This window comes from Panthera onca, chromosome C1 (genome assembly GCF_046562875.1).
Source record: "Panthera onca isolate mPanOnc1 chromosome C1, mPanOnc1 haplotype 2, whole genome shotgun sequence".
NCBI lineage: Eukaryota > Metazoa > Chordata > Mammalia > Carnivora > Felidae > Panthera > Panthera onca.
The window spans coordinates 8,091,920-8,114,847 of NC_138346.1; the positions used below are offsets into that span (position 1 = coordinate 8,091,920).

Below are 22,928 nucleotides of genomic sequence, written 5' to 3' on the forward strand. Positions count from 1 at the left end.
CTGGAGCTTGTGAATTAATTACAGGACAGATTATCTGTAGTATGCTTCCTTTTATGTAACAAAGAAAAAAAAAAAGAATCACACACACACCCATATGCTCATCTGTGAGAAGAGGCATACAGAACAGTAACACAGAACTAGTGAGAATGGTTACCTATGGGAGAAGGAGGGCAGGATGAAAAAGAGGCAGGTGAAAACTGGGAAAAGAAATGAACGGGAAGTAACACTTTACAGCATATACCTTTCTGTATGTTGACTTTTGAAACCACGTTCATGTTCCACATACTCAAAAAATCAACATAAAATAAGAACAGGAGAAACAACCCAAAATGTAACGTAAACAAAAACAAATGATCCCAACTATCTTTAAAATGAGAAACACAACATACTAAAGGAATGAGGGAAGAACTAACACAAAGAATTCTTGAGCATAGTATTTAACCCTTAAGTTAAAGACAAATAAGAAGTATAAATAAAAATTAAAGCCTAATTAATAAGTTTTTCACAGTTTTAGGTTGGCAACCCTAAAACTACTTTCTGTATATTCTAGGATTTGTCAAGTAAATGAATATATTGTAATCTAAATATAAGTAAATATATTGTAAATATAAGTAGAAAGGTTAGAATAAACCCTGTGGTGTTGAAATGGAATTGGAGGTATCACTATAACCAATGGTTTATAGTATATAGAGATAAACACAGAAATACATACATACAAATGTATACAAGTATGTACATGTATATATCCTTATGTGATCTAGCTCTGTCCTCTAAAAGGGCCTAAAATCAATAATATTCAGTAGCAATAAGCCCAGATTTCAGTTTCTAAATAACATTCACTGCTAAAAGGAACCAGCCTCCTTAGAAAAATGGCCAGTTCTGAGGCTGGAGTGGAGGAGGTACAATAAGAACCTAGAAGAGGGGTTGGCAAACTACAGCCTAAAGACCACATTCAGTCAGGCACCTGTCTTTGTAAATAAAGTTTTATTGGAACATAGCCAAACTCATTCATTTACAAATTGTCTATGGTTGGTCTCCTGCTGAGGGTGGGGTTAAGTAGTTACAACAGAGACTATATAGCCCTCAAAGCCAAAAATATTTACTATCTGGCCACTTACAGTAAAACTTCGCCAAGCCCTGGCCTAGATAGAATATCTTCTTGTTCCAGAAAGTAAGAACACACCCCAAAATAATGGGTACATGTCAAAAGTTCATAGAAGCCAGTCGAAAAGCTTCCTACTGACCAAATATATGACAATTTCACTATCAAAAATTTTACATATAATGGCTTACATATAATCCATTAAGTAAAATAAGAATCCATGAGTTCATACTGATAGAAACAAATAAATAAAAGGGAAAGCTTTCTTACTTACATCAGAATCCTAACATTTTAACAAATGAAAAAAAAAAAAGATGGAATTAAAAAATTACCATTGGCAATCATCATCACGCTAATTCATTAGATTCATCAATGGATGCTAAAACTAGTAGGTGAAAGTTTGAGGAGTAATCGGATATTTAATCATCTCAAACTATTCACAGATAGTTATTAAATACAAAGAGGAAAAGTGTATCTTTACAGTGGAGATATCTAGCAGACCAACTTAACCAACCGATCAAAGTCAACACCAGCAACGGGACAAATCAACATCATATGCCTCCTGATAAGATACATTAAGAAAAACATGTCACTTATGAAATACCAGTAAAACCCAAATTGAGGGGTTTACTACAAAATAACTGGCGTATGGGGCGCCTGGGTGGCGCAGTCGGTTAAGCGTCCGACTTCAGCCAGGTCACGATCTCACGGTCCGTGAGTTCGAGCCCCGCGTCGGGCTCTGGGCTGATGGCTCAGAGCCTGGAGCCTGTTTCCGATTCTGTGTCTCCCTCTCTCTCTGTCCCTCCCCCGTTCATGCTCTGTCTCTCTCTGTCCCAAAAATAAAAAAATAAACGTTGAAGAAAAAAAAAAAAAAAAAAAAAAAAAAAACAAAATAACTGGCGTATAGGTTTCAAAAATATTATTCATGAAAGGACTCTTCCAGATTAAAGGAGACTAAAGACACATGATACTCCATGCAACTTGTGATCAGGATTTTTGTTTCATATAAAGGACAGAATTAGGAAACTTGAAGATACTTGAATAAGATCTATAGATTGGTTAATGGCATTATATCGATGTTAATTTCCTTATTTTGATCGCTGCACAATAGTCATAAGAGAATTGCCTTTGAATGTCTGCAACTCACTCTCAGCTCAAAACAAACAAACAAACAAACAAACAAACAGGCAAGTGGGGAGGGATGTTCAAGTAAATGTGGTAAAATGGTAATGCTGAAGAATCTGGTGAAGAGGACAGAGTAATTCTTTGTACCACTCTTGCATCTTGACTATAGATCTGAAATTACATGTTTTCAAAAGAATCCTAGTTTCTAATTATAATGTCATATCTGTTTATTAAGTTACACTTTTTTTATCATGCTAAAGAACATTCACAACAATTGATAATATAACTAAAAAACGCCCCCTAACATCCTTTACAAATGATGTCCTAAATAAAAGAAACTCAAATAATCAGTTAAAGGATATGTGGGCTACAAGATCATTCCATCCTGTTTCATATGGGCCAAAACAGATTTATTAGCTGCAGGCTCAAATAAAGTGATCTCAAATGAGAGTTATGTCAGTAAAAACCCTGCCTCTCAACAGGTCAGCAGTGACTTTACTCACTTATATTTTACAAAATATTTTGAGGATTTAAAAAGATTAAATGTCCTGAAAGGGACAACAACCCAGCACTTTTTGCAAACACAGCTGTTGGTTAAAGCTCTTGAGAAAAGAAAAGTTCTGGAATGAGAATCAGTTTGAGGAAGAGATAATGGTTATAAAATATTAAGAAAATTTTGGAATCTTTTCCTATTATTCTAATAGCTGACTTATTTCTGAAAATGTGCTTCATTACTGCATGTAGCACTATATGCTCCTCAGCTCTGGGCACGGAGCAAGGTCCCTACTTTCATGGTATTTACAATCTAGGGGCTGAAGACAAACAGGTAAACAGACAACTAAACAAGGCACAATCTAGGGGGCAGAGAAGACAAGGAAACAAACAACTTACCATGGAGGTAAAAAAGAGTGATGAGATCGTGACAAACAGGATGAGGAAAGAGGACACCACTTTCGCTTTGGTGATTAGGAAAAGCTTCTATTGAGGAGATAATACTGGAGCTAAGATCCAAATGATGAGAAGTCCACACGTGAAGGTCTCAGAGTAGAGCCTTCTTGGCAGAGAGTATGACAAGTGCAAAGACAACAAAGAAGAAACAATCTCAACATATTCAAAGAAGTGATTTTAAAAGGCATCCTCATTAGGGGCACCTGGGTGGCAAGGTCGGTTAAGTGACCAGCTCCTGGTTTCGACTCAGGTCATGATCTCACCTTTGAGGGCTGATAGCACTGAGCCTCCGTGGGATTCTCTCTCTCCCTCTCTCTCTGCACCACACCCCCCCCTCCTCACATGCCCTCTTTCTCTCTCAAAATAAATAAACATTTTTTTAAATAAATAAAATAAAAGGCCTCGTTAATACTCTCAGTATAGGAGATAATACCAAAGAATTGTCAGTTTTGTATTAGGTATGATAATGGTATTATGACTGTATATAGAAAAGTTCATCATTGCATAGCATATATATGTACATATATGTACTATACAAAAAATGATATCAGGGATTTCTTTAAAATATTTCGGAAAAAAAAAAAGAAAAAGAAAAAAAGGGATGAAGAAGGCAAATGTGCAAAAATTACTGATTTGGGGAAATGGGGAAATGGGGAAATGGGGGTTGATAAACGACTCTAGTTTTTGTATGTTTGAAATTTTTCGCAATTTTTAGAAACTTCACATTAAAAGTGGCAATACCTCCTATCTTCTTTCTCTGACTTTACTGTATCAGCTCAGCTCTCACCTTCTCAGTTCCGTGTTCTGACTACCTCCTTTAAGGACATATAAATGAAAGCTTTAAGGATACTCTTCAACACTAGATACACTCCATGGTGTCAGTTTCCGTGACCAAGCTAATCTACCTAAGGCAGGGATAGAACCCAGAGAGAAGTTACATAAGAGAATATAAAATAAACAGCCACATATGGTTAAACAGCAAATCATTCTTTCTGAGGAAAACAAACAAACAGACAAACAAACAAAAAGGGAATTGCCTAGACCATGGACCATCCTCCCAAAGATTAAAAAACACAATAGGCTTCTTCCCGCCTCCAATCCCTGGAGACTGCTCTGGCAAAGATTTTCTGATTGTGAAATCCTACTTTCAACGTTCAATCTTGATCTTATTTGACCTTGCACTTGACAGAGTTGAACATTCCCCCTCTTCTTGAGACTACTTCCTTAGCAGACATGACAGGCAGGCTAAATATGCCTGTACCCCTTCCTTTTAAGGAAGGCAAGCGTCTTCTGCCTCAGGTGACCAATTCTGAAGGAACCAGGAATGGGTCCCTAACCCAACAATCTGGTAATACAGTAGAGTCATTTTTCTGAAAACCCTTCTGATAGCAAATTACTACAACTGCTAAACAAAATCTTGCCAACTTCTTGAGAGCACAGTTGAGCTCTCAAGAAAGAAACGAAAATCCCCGGGAGCTAAAATTCAAGGAGAGCTAGAAACCAGAATACATAGAAGCTGAGGGTCTCCCAGAGACCCTGGGGGCACTTCCTGGTGTCAGTGCCAAGAGGCTTGTAGTTGAAAGCCGCAGGAGGGCCAGGAGATAAAGCTCTGACCCTATGAAATGTAGACATATAGAAGTTAGCCTCCTGACAAATAATCAAGACTCTTAAAGGGCCATCAATTCAGTGAAAAGTTAGGCTAGAAAAAAATGCACCTACAGTGAAGAAAAACAACAAATGTGTGTGTGTTGACCTGGGCTCCAGCTGGGAACACAGGTGAGTTTCCCCTCGAGATGCATAACGGGGGCTTGTAGGGGTAGCTACGCCCGAGCACAAACACTGACTTAAAGTAAGCCTAGGCTGGTAGTATCCCAAGGTGCTAGCTGAACCAAAACATTCTCTCAGGACCATACACTTCAGAATATTCCCATACTCAAAAGCCTGAGAAGTGCTTACAAAACACATGAGGAAGACAGCTGGAGGAAGGGAGCCATCATGTTTGAGAGTCAAAAAGAAAAAAAAAAAACGCAAAATGTGGTACAAAATAGTTTCAGGTCATAAAAATGACAAATACATAACATTTTAAAACTCTAATGTGTATAAAGAAAAGAAAAAAGAAAAACAAAGAGCTTACTAAAAGACAGATGTTAAAAGAATTAAATAGAACTTTCAGAAATGCAAAGTAACTAATGTTGGCAGAAAACTTTATAGGTAAATGCACTAGCCTTTCTCCGTGATTACAGCAGATGGCTAAAAGCAAAAGTATAATATTGTCTGATATGGTTCTCAGTGTATGTAAAGGAAATATAAAGACAACTAGTTATAAAGTAGGGAAGATAAAGGGGCCTAAATGGTGGTAAAGTTCCTACATTTCACCTAAAGTGGTAAGATATCGATATTAAGACTATGACCCAAATTTATCTTTATTTTTTTACATTTTTTTAGTGTTTATTTTTGAGAGAGAGAGACAGAGGGCAAATGGGGGAGGGGCAGAGACAGACAGATAGAAACAGAATCCGAGCAGGCTCCAGGCTCTGAGCTGTCAGGACAGAGCCCTACGCGGGGCTCAAACTGACGAACCGTAAGATCATGACCTGAGCCGAAGTCCGACGCTTAACCGACTGAGCCACCCAGGCATCCCCCAAATTTATTTTTAAATTCAACACAATTCCTATTAGGCCCCAAGGTTTCTTGTAGATGTAGACAAGCTTATTTTAACATTTATATGGAAATGCAAAAGAACTAGCATAACTAAAATAATGGAAAAAATTGGAGGAAGCCTACTACCCAATTTTAAGCTATCCAGCAAAAGAGATCAAGACGGTGTGGTGTTTTCAAAGAGATCCATAACAGATCCATCTTAAACAAAAATCAATTTCAAATGGAGCTAACATAAACCTATAAAACTTTTAGAAGAGAACATAAGAAAAAAACTTTATGACCTAAGATTAGGTAAAGAGGTGCACCTGGCTGTTTCAGTCAGTAGAGCACGACTCTCAGTCTCAGAGTCATGAGGTCAAGCCCCACATTGCATAAAGCTTACTGTAAAAAATAAAAATTCAAAAAAATATTTTAAAAAAGATTAGAGAAAGAGTCTCAGACATGACACCAAAAGCGTAATCCATCAAGGAAAAAAAAAAATCCATCTAGGACCTGGTCATTGACACAGCTGAATGATGAATTAAGAAATTTTTACTCAACATGCTGAACATTAGAACAGAAAACCAAAAAGAGTCATTAGAATCTCTGGAATCTCAGTTCATTTTATCCTTAAGAAGTAGAGTGGACAGGTAGAAGGGACTTATATAAATAATTATTTCATTTAAATGAAAGACATTGGCCGGACACCATTCACCTACCACCTATCATTTTAGGATCATTGTAAAAATCTCCAGGGAATTAAACTTGAAGAGTTTCAGACCCTCAGGGATAATTCTGGGGCTCCTGGCATCAATCAAGAGTTACCAATAAAGAAAAAAGACCATCTCATTGTTCTAGAACAAGGTTGATAATTCCATCATCTTGAACTCTAGTTCCCAACTGCTTCTTTAACTCATGAAGTATTAACTCTTAGTGAAATTTACGTTTACAGTTTTAGTCAAAGTTTAAAAACCATTATACCTGAAAGCATAATTAATAAGAGACTTAGATTATGAAATATTTGGAGTGCCTGGCTCAGTCGGTGGAACATGTGACTCTTGGTCTCAGGGTTGTGGGCTTGAGCCCCACACTGGGTGTAGAGATTACTTAAAAATAAAACCTTTAAAAAATATTTTTTATTCATTTCTGCAATCCCAAAACCTAGCAAAGTGCCTGCTGAATAACTGCTCAATAAAGTCTGTGAAAAATTCACCACTTCTCAAAGAAAAATGAAATGCTGAATTTAAGAGACTGAAATAGTGAAACTCACCGAAAGTCTGTCACCAAAAGCCATTTGCCACAATCCATCAGACCAAATTGCTCTCACTCTCCACTCACAAACATGTGACAGTCCCTCTGTCATTGGTCTAGTACTGGTCCACACTGCCTCTCTCCTAAACTGACACCTAAAAGCCCCTCATGCTTCCTATCCTGAATCCCACAGCCAGGTTACCCTTCCTAATGTATAGTTACGATCATGTCATCACCCTACTTAAATTCTCATGCCATCATCTCAGAAGATTCTTCAGCATCTGTTAACATTACTTGCTATTTTTGTGTCACCTCACACATCCTCTCGTGACTTCTCGTGTTGAATGAAACATCCACTTGTTCATTCGGTCAGTCACTTAACAAAAGTGTTTTGAGCTCCTACACCAGACCAGGTACTATGCTTGGCCCTAAGGAATACAATGGAAAAGAAAAAGAGACTCAATTCTTCCTTTCATAAGCTCAGTTTAGTGTAGAAGAAAGATGTTAATCTGACAATTATACAAACTGATATGTGATTTCAAACTGAAATGTATACCCTGGAGTGGGAGGACATAGAACACACTCAAGGAACGTGGCTATACCTTAGAGAAAAGGGGAAAGTGAGGTAAGGTCAAGCTGGAATGAAAGCAGGGGCCACTCCATGCTAGAACTTTCAGGATATATGAAGAACTTTGGGTTTTTATCTTATAAAAGGGGGGAGGTACTGAAGTGTGTCAATCGGGAAGGTGACATGATCAGAATACATTCTGATAAGATCCCTCTAGCTGAAGGGTAGAAAATGGATTGGAGATGAGGGGACAAGAATGAATGGGGCCCCCAGTGTGGTGGCTATTTGGTCAGACCATGTAAAAAAAAAAAAAAATGACGGTACTGAGATCAAGAAATTTTAATCAAGAAACATGTAGGAGGCCAAAACAACAAAAGGTGATGGACTGGACACAGAGGGTGATAGAAAGAGGATGATCAAGGATAACTTCATGTTCACTGGCTTATACAGGTGAATGGGTGATGGTGACATTCACTGGGACAAGCTTACTGGACTGGGGTAGACAAGAACAGATCGTCAGCCCAATATGGGACAAGCTGAGTATGAAGTGACTGCAACGCCAACAGATGATATCAAACAGGCAGCTGGACATCTAAGTCAGGAGCTCTGACAACCTCTGGGCTAAAGGCAAATCTGGGAGTCACCAGAGAACAAATATAATTGAAGTTGTGAACACAAACAGGATCCGCCAAGGTAAAGAGCAGGGAGGAAAAAGAAAAGGAGCCTAGGATGAGATATGAGGAGCCTCAAAGTTCAATAGGCAGGGAGAAGACAATCTCAAGATAGAGAAGGAATGGCCTCCTCTAAAGGAGGTGTAAGAGAAAACTCAGGAGGGTGTGATGTCAAGAATCAAGATTTCAAAAGGTAGTGGGCAATAAATTCGTACACTGCTAGAAGTGAATTAAGAATTGAGTGTTCATCAGCAATGGCAGCATGGATGTCAAGGGAGCTGGGCGAGAGCGGTTTTAGTAAGTATGGAAATAAAAACCAAACAGAAATAAGCGGAGGTATTAATAGGCAGGGAGGATATAGAACTAATGAACTCAGGAGATTCTTCTGTGGAATCTGGCTGTGAAGAGGGAGAGGTGAAATAAAAAAAAAAATAGAGTTTCCATTTGTTGTTGCTATCATTTTCAATAAAGGAGAAACTTGAGTGTGTTAGAATACTGATAGGAAAGAAGAGTTGAGAAGGTGGGGCCAAATATAAATGATAGCTTCTGGGAGGGGAGAATGGGGAGGATGGGTGGGTACATTTTGACTAATACTGCCCCAAATATTCCTTGTACTCCTCAAGCTTACACAATTCACTCATCCTCCACTCTAACCTCACTCTTAAAATTTTACCCATTAAAGTACAGCTCAAATTCCCTATCTTCCTTCTGTGAACCTCACCTAAATTCTCTAGCTCTTGGGATCCTTTCTCTGTAATCCCATAGGGTGCTATGTTTTCCACATTTATTTCACCACAAAATCCTGTACAGCAGGTTCCACAGGATACACACCTGGAAATGAACATTCTACTTCCTGTCTAGCTCATGTCCTACCCCTCAATACAGCCTTTCCTAACCATACTAGAACAAAGTAATACCTCCCTTATAAAGTCCTGAACAATTACATCATTCAGAGTGTTAAGTATTTAAGATCCTAGAATGTAAGCTTCAAAACTGTGGGGACTTGTCTGTCTGGTTCGCCACTAGATCCCCAGTGCCTAGTAGGGCTGGCACACAGCAGGCACCCAGGAAATGTTTACTGAATGAATTAATTTAAAAAGATGCCCTGTTACTCTTCAACAACGGTAAATTATTTAAGAGCAGGAACTATGTCTTATGGCTATTTTTACACAGTGCCCTACAAAGTAGAATGAATGTTCTTGATAACACAATGATAATTTATTATGGCCTAATGTCACAAGGGGGAACTGAAAAGACAGAGTGGCAATATACCTTGACACTAATGAAAAAGAGTGAAAAGCCTATGTAATGTTTCTCAACTCTAATTTAAAAAATAATAACAGTTGTCTTCAAAGCACTACAACATTTCCCCACATTCCAGCATTTAAGAAAACCCTTGAAGATAATTGAACTATCTTTCCCCTGCTTATGAAGTGCTTTTATAAATTCATGTAACATTAGAATTTTGGTGCCTATTATAAGATTTATATGAATTCTGGAGTTTAATAATTTTCACATCTTGATAATATACAGGAATACATTAGTAAAGGCAGGAAATACATTAAGAAAATTGCTAGAATGGATCTAAGTATCATCTCCCTGCCTAATAAAGACAGAATCATCTTATTGCCATCAAAGTACCAGAGTTCTAGTCATAAATAACACAACAACAAATACAAGATATGCAATGAGGCAGCATACATACCCCAAATCGAAAGAGATCAACCCAGGGTCTTCTCAAATATAAGCTTTGCTACCAAATAAGACCCCAAAATATTATGAGATGGTAACTGCTTCATTTTTTCAGCAAACAGCTTCATTTGTTGTGTGTACTTTGTACAGGATTATATTATAAATTCAATCTCGTGTTTCTCTCCCATATTTTGTTACTATGATTAAAGTCCCATACAGAATTACCAAATTGGAACAAATAAGATTACACTTTAAAGACTTTCAGACCAACTGTCACTTTCAACCCCCTGATATCTATTCTCTCTCTTTGGAGATAAATGTGCAAACTTTGGAGACAAATTTTAGACAAAGTAGCAAAAGGCTCAGATCAAACAAAAATACCTTTAGAAACAAGAAGAAATATCTTTTCATCCAGTGAGGAAGGAACAGACAGAGAAATTTATGGAATCTAAAAGAATAGGGACCAAATAAAAACTTCCTTTTTTTAACAGAAATCGGAACCTAAAGAAGTGGAGGAAGGTACCCACTCATATCAGAAGTCATGCTCTGCATCAAATAGCAAAAGAGAGCGTCTCAAAAAAAAAACAAGTTTGTTTTTTTTTTCATAACATGTGAGCAGTCACATTGGAATATCTCTGCCGTGATCAGTAATTTGGGCAAACACAGAATAAAATAATATTCTCTCCCTTGAAGTAATTCAGGGCAGTACTTCAGCAGCACTGAAAAAGCCACCCTAGAAGGTATCAGAAGTCGTGACGTGTACTGCATTAATTACTAGCCCGTGCCATCAAATACAGTCTTTTCTTCATTACTTTTTGGGGGAGTTTCTTTATCTTTTCATTTTGGAAATTTAAATACACATACAAAGTAGAATCAATGAATGCATGCTCATCACTCAACTTCAACAATTAGCAATAAATAGTCAATGTTATTTCATCTACTCCTACACACATAAGCATGTGCACTTCATATGCCCATATACACATGTATATACTAAATTATACTGAAGCACATGGAAAGACTTTTAAATTCCCTTTTAAGAACCTTAAATCATAGGTCATAGATAGCAAAATATTCTATTCAGCAAACAATTCAGTAATAACTACTGTTATCACTTAAGGCCTTTACTTACATAAAGCATAAATTTTATGGAACAAGGTTATACAGGTGTAATCCAAATTTCATGCTGTGACACAGAACAGCTACTTAATAATAAAGCTGAGAATATAATGCATCCACCAGCTTTATGCATGATTTAAATGGTAATCAAAGCCATTATCTACCCACAAACACTAATCTCAAAAGTAAAAGGACAAGGGGAAAAGAGTTGCAAAGCTTACCCACACGGCCAATTTTACCAATTTAGAAAAATATGTAACTTTCAAAATCTATAGTTAAATGAACAGAAGGACTAACATATAGAAGAACTGAAAGTAGTTTTCCCTAGGTTCATATTATGTCAAATAAAATGTCAGTTTTCATGAAAACTTTTCTTTTTCATTTTACACAAGAGATTAATATCAACCTGGCTTCTGTGCGAATTCCTTATTTTTAAAAAATCTGTCAGTTATATCATTACTTTCTTCCTGGGAAATGCCTACTCTCAGGGCTGCAGCCACAAACATCTGGAATTTTCTACCTACAGACCCTTTTAGTCTTAAGCAAGGTAAGGCCTCGCTACAGACCATGCTCCTGCCAACGGCACAAGGTCCTTGCCGTGCACTGCAGACACTCCCAGAGGAAGACGTGCAAAATCCCAGGCAATTGTAGTGTCCCCGCAAAATCACAAAGAAGAATTCTAGCATTATTCAAGGCATCTGGAGGAATGCAGGACACCGAATTCCAAATGGCAAAAAGACAAAGACTAAATCCAGACCACAGATGGAAAGACAGGGAAACTTCGATGACCCCTAAGCCAACTCGCCAATTTTGAACCTGGTCTGTCAGCTCGGCACTCTGTACCGGGGGACCTGAAAGAGGCCTCTGAGGACAAACTGATGTTAGCCCTCCTTTCTGTAGGGAAATTACGCTTCATATTCACACGATTCAACACGAGTGAGTTTGAAAGATGGTGACTCTAGGATTTGTGGCTTTTCAAAATTCCACACTTCCCAGATAAAAACCTCCACCACCCACACGGACATCACCAAGGATTTAAGAGTTATGGACTTCAGGTAAGAAAAATAGGACAATCCAAGAAAACAAGTGCCCAAAAGAGTTCCAAAGAACACTGAAATGCAACTAAGACCTGCAGCATTTCTTTTCCCTGCCGCTTCAAAAACAGAACTCAAAACCAGCAGCACTGGAGACGCTGCTTCTCAGGGAGACAAAACAAACCTGAGGTCTACAGGCCCCAGGGAGATAAGCTGGTCTTCTACTTCCATTCCAGAGCTCCGGTTTCCCGGCGGTGATGCAAACCTTCTGAGCAGAGCACCAGAGTATGGGACACTAGCTCCAGGCAAAGTTCAAAACCTTAGGATCATTTTAAAACTTCAGATTGCCAATGTTCAATTTTTCATTTATGGGGAAGCTACATCACTAAGATTCTGCTACCTCTAGATGCACATAAAATATAAAACTTATATTCATACGGAGGCTTTGTGCAAATTTCACTAATCCAGATGTGAGGAAATCCAAAGTTATGATTCCCACAGCAAGTGTAATCTTGGCAAACACGTATACATGCATTGTATTCTGTTTTACTTCAGATGGTGGGGGCCCTAAAAGAAACTTAGAAGAAAGCATATTTTAATCACCACATCTAATTAATTACAAAGAAAAATTCTCAGAGATTAGAAAAATGCCTTTCTTCAGGAATAGTGGAGCTATTTCTTTGAGACAACTAACAAACCCTAGACCAAGCACTAAAGAATGTACTGGAAGAAACCATCCTTACCTGGCCTGAACACCATGGGCCAGGCAACTTAACAGGGTTTTCTCTAAACTCTCATTTCTAATTTAAGACAATTAGCTAGTGGTGTTTAAAACTTCATTTCAGGGGCATCTGGATGGTTCAGCGTCCAACTTCAGCTCAGGTCATAATCCCAGGGTCATGGGATCGAGCCTTTTGCTAGGCTTTACACCGAGCTTGGAGTCTGCTTAAGATTCTCTCTCTCTCCCTCTGCCCCTCTCCCCTGCTCACATACTCTCTCTCTAATAAAAAACTTAAAAAAAAAAACAAAACACAAAACTTCATTTCAAATATTTAACACTCCCCAAACGTACCTTATGTGCCAATCGGATGCAGAATAAGCTCAATTTTAGCTCCACTTGAGGCAACAGAAGAAACATTTTAAGTCACCACAAAATGGATTAGCTACCATAAGTCAAATAATATTTGCTTATGTCCACTAATATAGAAAACAGTTTCACTGGTCCTTAGTTCAAGGTTAAAATGCCAGTTTCTAGGGGCGCCTGGGTGGCTCAGTCGGTTAGGCGTCCGACTTCGGCTCAGGTCATGATCTCACAGTCCGTGAGTTCGAGCCCCGCGTCGGGCTCTGTGCTGACAGCTCAGAGCCTGGAGCCTGCTTCAGATTCTGTGTCTCCCTCTCTCTCTGACCCTCCCCTGTTCACGCTCTGTCTCTCTCTATCTCAAATAAACATTAAAAAAAAAAAAATGCCAGTTTCTAGAAGGGTGAATGCTACTCAATAGGCTGTAAGTTTAATGGAAGGCAGCAGAGCTTAAGTGGTTAAGAGACTTCTGCAGCCAAAATGCCCAGGTTTGAATCCTAGTTCTGCCACTGAAAAGCCGTCACTTTGGGCATATTACTTAACATCTCTGTGCCTCAGTCTCACTATCTAAAAGAGGCAATAACAGAGGCGCCTGGGTGGCTCAGTCAGTTGGTGTCCAACTTCAGTTCAGGTCAGGATCTCACAGTTCATGAGTTCAAGCCCTGCATCAGGCTCTGTGCTGACAGCTCAGAGCCTGGAGCCTGCTTCAGATTCCAGGTCTCCCTCTCTCTCTGCCCCACCCCTGCTCGCACTCTGTCTCTGTCTCTCTCTCTCAAAAGTAAATGAACATTAAAAAAGGCAATAACAAAACCTACCTTGTAGAATACTTGAATTCTAAATGAGGTAACATAGGTAAAGTTCTCACAACAGTTCCTGGCAGATAGTAAGCACTAAAAAAGCATTTGCTATTATTAATGTAAGGTCATTTATTTTACCTTGGCAGCAATCTTCATTTATTTGGAAAAGACCAAAAAAATCAGTCTCTGTAGCACAACAGTAATAAATGACCTTCCCTCCTCTTGCCTCCTTTCTCTGATCCTCTTGCTAACTAAAGACACAGTCCAAACTCCTTAGCTAAACATTTAACTTGCTTCATAAGCTGTTGGCCAATCCTAGCTGATTGTCTTCCCTACTCCTATTATAACCTTCCGCTTCAATCGAATTAGTTTTCTCACAGTCCTCTAAATAAAGCTTGTACTCATTCAACAAACATCTGAGAATCTGTAAAGCCAAGCACTGTGCTAACACCACATGCAAAGTTGAAGACACAGTTTCTGGCCTTAAAAAGCTAACAGGATATAACAGAAGAAGGCATGTAAAAAAAAAAAAAAAATAGTTTCAATAGAATAGAACTACAGTCACAAAAGGGCAAAAGTAAGGTCGCTGCAGGGACAGGGGCTGGTAAATTCTATTGGTGAAGAAGTCCCCTCAGGGAGGGCTTCACAGAAGGCTTATGAGAAACGTTCAAGGATAAAGAGGAAAGCACCAGGCTGAGCAGAGGGCCGGAGGGCAAACAGTGAAAAGCATGGGCAAAGAAATTCTGGGTAATGAGGTACAGCTGGACTGCTGGAGCACCGATGGAAACTAGAAGTTGGCAAACCGGGACAACCAAAAGGAGTCTTGTACCCAAGTCAGAAGCACTGGGGTTAAGCTCTGCCCAGGAATCACCAAAGAATTCTGAGCAGGTGCCTAACATGATCAGATCTGCATGTTCCCATGGTCACTGCAGTGGCAGTTCAGAGGCTGATTTGAAGGAGAGACTGGAGACTGAAAAACCTGTTAAGACAACTGGAAGGGTCCAGGTAGCAGTAGGGATGGAAAAAGGAGACGGGTTCAAAAATGCAAATTAAGAACAGAATTGGGGGTGCCTGGGTGACTCAGTAGATTAAGCATCTGACTTTGGCTCATGTCATGATCTTGTGGTCCATGAGTTCCAGCCCCACGTCAGGCTCTGTGCTGACAGCTCAGATTCTGTGTTTCCCTCTCTCTCTGCCCCTCCTCCTCCCCTCAAAAATAAACATTAAAAAAAAAAAAAAAAAAGAACAGAACTGTTAAGACTTGGTATGAGCATAAGGAGTGGAAATCTGGGAGGACTCAGAGGTTTCTAGCTCTAGTAACTGAAGAAATAAAAGAATGGTGACAACACTTAGGCAGGATGAAGAGTACATGACCTCAAATACAGAGCCTGAGTCTTTGTTCTAACAGCGATGGAAAGCAGAACAGGGACATAACTTTTAAAAAGGTAAAAACCTCAACAGATCTTTAATCAGAGAAGAAACAAGGAAGCACTGCCAAAGATCCACACACTCCCCCCAACCAAGCGCACCAGGCCAAAACAGTTTTAGAGACAGGTAATTTCAATGTTATTTAAGCTTTTCAATTTATTCTATGAGGCTAAATAACCCTGATACCAAATCTGACAAAGATATAACACACACACACACACACACACACACACACACACACACACACACTCTCTTTCACACAGAGAACTACAGAATTTTTGGGTTTAATTCTTTTTAATGTTTATTTATTTTTGAGAGAGAGACAGAGCGTGAGTAGGGGAGGGGCAGAGAGAGAGGGAGACACAGAATCCGAAGCAGGCTCCAGGCTGTGAGCTGTCAGCACAGAGCCCGACGCGGGGCTCGAACTCACGGACCGTGAGATCATGACCTGAGCCGAAGTTGGACGCTTAACTGACTGAGCCACCCAGGCACCCCTACAGGATTTTTGTTATAAACATAAATGCAAAACCCAAAATAAAAAAATAAAATCCAACATTGAATTCTAAAAATTATGTAACATAAACACATGGTATAGAATGTTTATTCTAACATGATTCAAATCATGAAATCTGTTAACATATCCATTAGTAAATTAATGGAACAGAACTAAATCATCATGAAGATAGAAGCCAAAAGGCACTGACCAAGTCCAACACCCTTTTTTTTTTTTTTCACTTGTCACAAGGGTTACAATCAAACTCCATTCACTGAGCCAGAGACCGTTGTCCCTCATGTAGCACATCACCTACATTTGTGAGTTCATCAACCAGCCAGTGGCCTCAACTCCAAGCTCTAACAATACGCACCCAACACCCATTCTTTTTTTTCCTTTTAAATAGGCTCCACACCCAGGGTGGAGCCCAGTGTGGGGCCTGAACCCACAACCTTGAGATCAAGACCTGAGTTGAGATCAAGAGTCAGACACTTAACCGACTGAGCCACCCAGGTGCCCCACCAACATCCATTCTGAATTAAGACTTCTTAGTAAACCAGGGCTAAAAAGAAATTTTTCTAGTGCAAAAAGAAATTTTTCTAGTGCAGTAAGATGTACTTCTCAAGGAAACAACACCTCTTATGTGGTACTCAGGCCAAGAATAACACATAACTTGAATTTAATCATGAGGAAACATCAAAACAAACCAAACAAGGAACATCCTTTAAAAAAAAAAAAAACAAGACTCTATTCTTCAGAAATATCAGTTTCATAGAAGACAAAGACTAAAAGAACTGTTGCAGATTAAAGGAGACAAAGGAAACATGATAACTAAATGCCATGTGTAATCTGAGATCTTGTGCTCGAGGAGGAAAAGACGCTAAAAGACGCATTACTGGATCAACTGAAAAAACTGTAATGGCAGATGGCAGATATGACCTAAGTTGTATCAATCTAATAACTTTTCTGTAGGTATATAAGAAAACATCTGTATTCCTGGAAAATACTGAAGAATTTAGGGGTAATCACATATGCAATTTAGTTGCAAGCAGTTGAGGAAAATTTTTTACCTTATAATTGTGTGTGTTTGGCTGAGAAAGTAAGAGAAAGAGTACAAATTATGAAGGAAATGAAACAAAATGTTAACAACAGATGATCTAAGCAAAGGGTATAGCACTCTTGGGTGTTCATCCCAGAGAAACAAAGACTTACATTCACACAAAAACCTGCTTATGAATGTTCATAGCAACTTTATTTGTAATAGCCAAAAACAGAAAACAACCCAGATGTCCTTCAGCAGAAAACAGTGAAACAAGGTGCCATACGTTCACACCATGTAATACCAGTGACAATAAACAGGAATGAACTATTGATACCTACAATAACCTGGATGAATCATAAGGAAGTTATGTTGAGTGAAGCAATCTCAAAAGTTATGTACTGTAGGCTTCCATTGACAGTATTCTTGAAATGGCAAATTAGAGACAGAAAAGAGTGTCATGGTTGACAAAGTTTAAGAAGGCAGAGAGGGAGGGGCCCCTGGGTGGTTCGGTCAGTTAAGTGTCCAACTTTGGCTCAAACCATGATCTAACGGTTCATGAGTTCAAGGCCTGCATCAGGCTCTCTGCTGTCAGCACAGAGCCCACTTCAGATCCTCTGTCCCCCTCTCTCTCTCTGCCTCTTCCCCCACTGGTTCTCTCTCTCTCTCAAAACTGAAAGAAAGAAAGAGCAGAGAAGGAGGGAGATGGCTGTAGCTATGAAACGGAAGCATAAGAGATTCTTGTGAAGGACCTATTTTGTATCTTGACTGCACTGGTGGTCACACAAATCTACAGATGTGATAGAACTAAATACACACACGCATCAGTACAAATAAAACTGATGAAATCAAAATAAGATGGGTGGATTGTACTGACATCAATTTCCTAGCTGTGATATTATAGTTGCATAAGAGGAAAATAGGTGAAGTATACACAGGATCTCTCTGTATTATTTCTTACAACTGCATGTGAATCTATGAGTTTTAAAAATAAAGTTTAAAAAGGAAAAAAGTTAAAACAAAAAATAGCAACAGAAAATAACTTACAAACAATGATAAAGCACCAGAAGCATTCCTATTAACTTTACGTGTTGTTTAGTATCATTCTAAAGGCACTAGTCATTACTGTAAACAAAAAAGGCCATATAAATAGTTTAAGAAGAGAAAAATGATCAATTATAAATGAAATCCTTGCTACTTAGAAAATCCAATACAATCAACTGAAAAAAGTAGAATGAGTTCAGTAGTATACAATATCCAAATATAATATATAAAAATAGTCTTTTTATTATATCTTACTAATATTCAATTAGAAAACTTTGTATAATAACTTCATTCTGTTTTTTCATTCTTTACATAAGTTACATATAATTATTGTTTAAATATTTAAAAATTGACCCAGGAATATAATGACTGTGGTTTTTTTTTAATTTTTTTTAATGTTTACTTTTGAGAGAGACAGACAGAACATGAGTGGGGGAGGGGTAGAGAGAGAGGGAGACAGAATCTGAAGCAGGCTTCAAGGCTCCAAGCTGTCAGCACAGAGCCTGACGGGGGGCTCAAACCCATGAACTGCAAGATCATGACCTAAGCTGAAGTCCAACACTCAGCCAACTGAGCCACCCAGGTGCCCCTGACTATGTGTTTCTAACAAGCTTCTCCAAACAACATATTCTCCAATTCTCCCCACTGAGCACCGTATTTGTTTCTGATTTGTTGTGTTTCAGTCTCTAGTCCATCCTTCATTTTATTTTTTTTTTAATTTTTTTTTAACATCTATTCATTTTTGAGACAGAGAGAGACAGAGCATGAACGGGGGAGGGTCAGAGAGAGAGGGAGACACAGAATCCCAAACAGGCTCCAGGCTCTGAGCAGTCAGCACAGAGCCCGACGCGGGGCTCAAACCCATGGACTGCGAGATCGTGACCTGGGCCGAAGTCGGACACCCAACCGACAGAGCCACCCAGGCGCCCCCCCATCCTTCATTTTAGAAGCCAAAAGCTAGAAAGTAGATTCAAAAATGTTTTCCAGTCCCCCAGGGCCTTACTTACATACTTTCCCCAAATCTAAGACAGTTATAAGGGACGAGGTTCTAAGGTTTCTTCCAGCTCAGAAGCTCCATTTTGCTAGATGCTAGAATCCCATTAATAAGCTGCAAGAGACTAAGTGCACGTTCTTCTGCAGTCCTCAGGACCATCTCTCGTCTTCATGAGGCTACTCTATCCCAGGAATTCCAAGTTCTCAGTCAGCGAAGCTCACTCTAAAGCAGACCCGCATTAATCCACCCATTTTTAGTCAAGGCCTCTCACATTACCCCCATTTCAAACTGGAGCTGCTTCTAAACCACTACCAGGGGGCGCCTGGGTGGCTCAGTTTACTGTCCGATTTTAACTCAGGTCGTGATCTCGAGGTTGGTGAGTTGGAGCCCCGCCTCAGGCTCACGGCACAGCACCTGCTTCAGATCCTCTGTCCCCCTTTCTCCCTGCCCCTCCCCCACTCATGTTCTCTCACTCTCTCACAAAAATAAACATTTAAGAAAATTAGGAAAAACCAACACACCATCAGCCCAATCCATTTCCTCCAGTGTATATCCTGCGCTACATATCCTATGTAAAAGCCAAGACAGCTTTTCATTCTTTAAAAAATAGTACTTCTAAAAAAAATAGAAGTACTTCTGCTAAACTCCAGGTCTTCAATATCCAAGAAAAACTTTAGTTAGAAGCAAAAATAATAAGGGGGGGGGGGGGAGCAAAGACTGCAAAATCAATTTCCCTAGTACTTAAAGAGCATGGAACCTACTGTATTAGAGAAGGAAAGAATGACATACACTTTTAAGAAGGGAAGAATTTCTTTTACCAATATTTTTTATGTTTAAAAAAATTTTCAACTTTCTTGCAACATTTTCATTCCAGGAACAGCACTGAATTAAATTCTCAGGTGCAGGCTCTGGCCTACAGATGAAGGATGACAACTCAGCATCTTAGAAATGCCAACAGTGTAGCATCGAACCATCTCTTTAGTCATCTTCGCCTGTCATCATGTGACAAATGAAACCGATTTAGATATACCACATTCATAACAATTCTCTTTAGAAAGTAGGATTACTAGGGATTCTCACTTTAAAGCACACATTTTAATACCGTTTAATTTTTTGTTTCTTACAAAAGTATGAATTACTTTTGCAATCAAACAACAATACATATACATACATATGCACACATATATCTTAACTCTAGTTAGCAATAGAACAGAGTCTATTCAGGCTATTGCTAAAAAAAACAATTACGCTTTATCATAAATCAAGTTGGTTCAATGGTTTAAGAGACACTAAGCAAAAATTTCAGCATGGTCTAAGAACATCCACTCGCCTTTCCAGAACCTATTCCTGCAGAATTACACACATTTTGTAATTACCAGCCCAGAACTGAAAATGAATGCCTCTTCATACAGTTAAAATGATAGCAGAGAATTTCTCATTTTAACAAATGTTGCCAGCATTGTTTTCATTTCTCTACATAAGATAAATTGATCACATAGGAAGTGTCACTTCGTAGCTTCCCTGCTTAGTTCAATAGGTAAAAATACCTCAAATTACTTATACGATTGCAATGCAGAACATCTCAGTAGTGTCACATCCAACACAATCAACACTTAACAGACTTTCCTTGTGACAGATGACACAGGGAAAAGCTACCAAGTTTGATTTAAATGAAGTAAAAAGGCCAATATGAAAAAAAATGGAGAAACCATGTTCCCCAAAGGTTTATTACTAATCCTTCAACCACGGTTTCCCAGGCACTAAGTGGGACGTTACGGTCAGTGCCACGCAAAGCACAGACCAGCAGCAGCGCAGCAGCACTTGGGAGCTTGGTAAAAATGCAAACTACCAGGCCTCACCACAGACCAACCGAATCAGAATCTCTAGGAGTGGGGTCCTGAAATTTGTATTTTAACAAGCTCTCCTGGCCCTTCTGGTGCTCACTAAAGACTAAGAAGCAATGCACTAAGCTTCTAGAATTGGACTGAACACACCCCTCTTTCTTAACTCGCATGCACTTCCAAATAGTCACAACCATACTGGCAACGACGCTGGTGTGGATAAGGATACGAAATGTAACGTTAGAGAAATAACCTCAGGTAATCTCGGGATATCACCTGTGAAACAAGAGGGATTGTTTTAATGTCTAAACATCTAATTCACTGTGTAATTTCAGCCTAACAGGTAAAAGATCCAACTGGCTGAACAAGTGAATAGAACAGAACCTCATCATTCTATGAAATTCATATCTGAATTAGAAAGAAATCTTCTCCCAAAACAAAGCCTTCCCTGACCACCCAAACTAAAAACTAGTGCTTCTCAACTGGGGGCGTTTCTGCCCCTCCCCTCTAGGGACATTTGAGACTACCTAAAGACATTTCTGACTGTCACAACTGAGGAGGGTCCTAGGGCATCTAAAGGGTAGAGGCCAGGGGTGCCTGGGTGGCTCAGTCGGTTGAGCGTCTGGCTTCAGCTCAGGTCATGATCTCACAGTTTGTGGGTTTAACCCCGCATCAGGCTCTGTGCTGAGAGCTTACAGCCTGAAGCCTGCTTCGAATTCTGTGTCTCCCGCTCTCTCTGCTCCTCCCCTGCTCATGCTCTGTCTCTCTCTCTCTCCTTCAAAAATAAATAAAAACAGTAAAAAAAAATTTTTTAAGGGTAGAGGCCCCAGGTACTGCTCAACACCTCACAATGTTCAGGACAGCCTTCTTTCCCAACAAAGAGTTACCCAGTCCAAACTGTCAATACTGCTGAGGCTGAGAAACCCTGATCTAAATAAGGTTCCCCAGTCTTCTTCTAGCCTAGCACGTTTTTCTACTTCATTACACTTATCACTCCTGAAATGGCCTGTTCATCTCTGTGCACATGTGATTATCCCCAACGTCCACTCAAAGCTCCAGGAGGACAGGGGCTTTGTCATCACTGCAACCACAGTGCCTACAACAGGAGTGGCAAGTGGCAGAACTCAACAGACATTTGATGAATTAAGAATTAAAATATAAAAAGCAGGAAATTATCACCAGATGAAAGAATGGTATAGACTAGATTTCACCAAAGACATAAAACCTGTGAAAAACACTAGTGACTGGTGACTGACTATAACCAGGGCTCAGGAGGCTCACTGAGACATCCTCTCCAAAGATCTCAAACAAAAATTCCAAGAAAGGGATGTGAGTCTAAATATAGAAGAAAAAACCTAGAGCATAGTGTGTCTAACAAAGATGGATCAAAATCTGAACACATTAAAAGAAAAAAAAAAAAGTTTGCTTTTCAATGCAGGTTTCAAATGAGTTTGCCAATGATTATCATTAAAAGATGCTTTGGCAGAGCACGTGAGTGGCTCAGTCAGTTAAGCCTCTGACTCTTGATTTCAGATCAGGTCATGATCTCACAGTTCACAAGATCAAGCCTCGAGTTGGGCTCCACCCTGACAGCACAAAGCCTGCTTGGGATCCTCTCTCCCTCTCTCTCCCTCTCTCGCTCTCTCTCTCTCTCTCTCTCTCTCACACACACACACACACACACGCACACGCACACGCGCGCGCACACTTACGCTCTCTCAAAATAAATAAATAAACTTAAAAAAAAAGATGCTTGAGTGGTGCCTGAGTGGATCAATCAGTTAAGCATCCAGCTCATGTTTCTGGCTCAGGTCTTGATCTCAGGATTGTGAGATCAAGCCCCACATTGGGCTCTGTGCTGGGCATGGAGCTGGCTTAAGATTCTCTCTTTCTCTCTTGTCCCTCCTCTGCTCTTGTGCACATGGTCTCACTCTCTCAAAAATAATAAACAAAATAAAGAAGGGAAATCTCTTATCTTAAATAAATTAAAAAATTAAAACATGAGAGAGAAAAACATCAATTCTAAGAAGTAACCAAAATCACAAAATGCCTGTGGATAAAACT

At 39.3% G+C, this 22,928-nt stretch overlaps 1 protein-coding gene and 1 pseudogene across 5 annotated transcripts in view; both read right to left on the reverse strand.

Moving 5' to 3' along the window:
- Nucleotides 1–22,928, reverse strand: part of DIS3L2 (DIS3 like 3'-5' exoribonuclease 2) — a 348,754-nt gene that overhangs the window by 306,874 nt on the left and 18,952 nt on the right. Inside the window, exon 2 of one of the 5 annotated variants that reach the window (XM_060624140.2) lies at nucleotides 3,119–3,278. The exons of the other annotated variants lie outside the window; for them this stretch is intronic. The gene's annotated coding sequence lies outside the window, so the exon portion shown is untranslated. The remainder of the gene's footprint in view (nucleotides 1–3,118; nucleotides 3,279–22,928) is intronic. 5 annotated transcript variants of the gene reach the window in all.
- LOC132674071 (small nucleolar RNA SNORA62/SNORA6 family) lies at nucleotides 16,187–16,320 on the reverse strand (annotated as a pseudogene).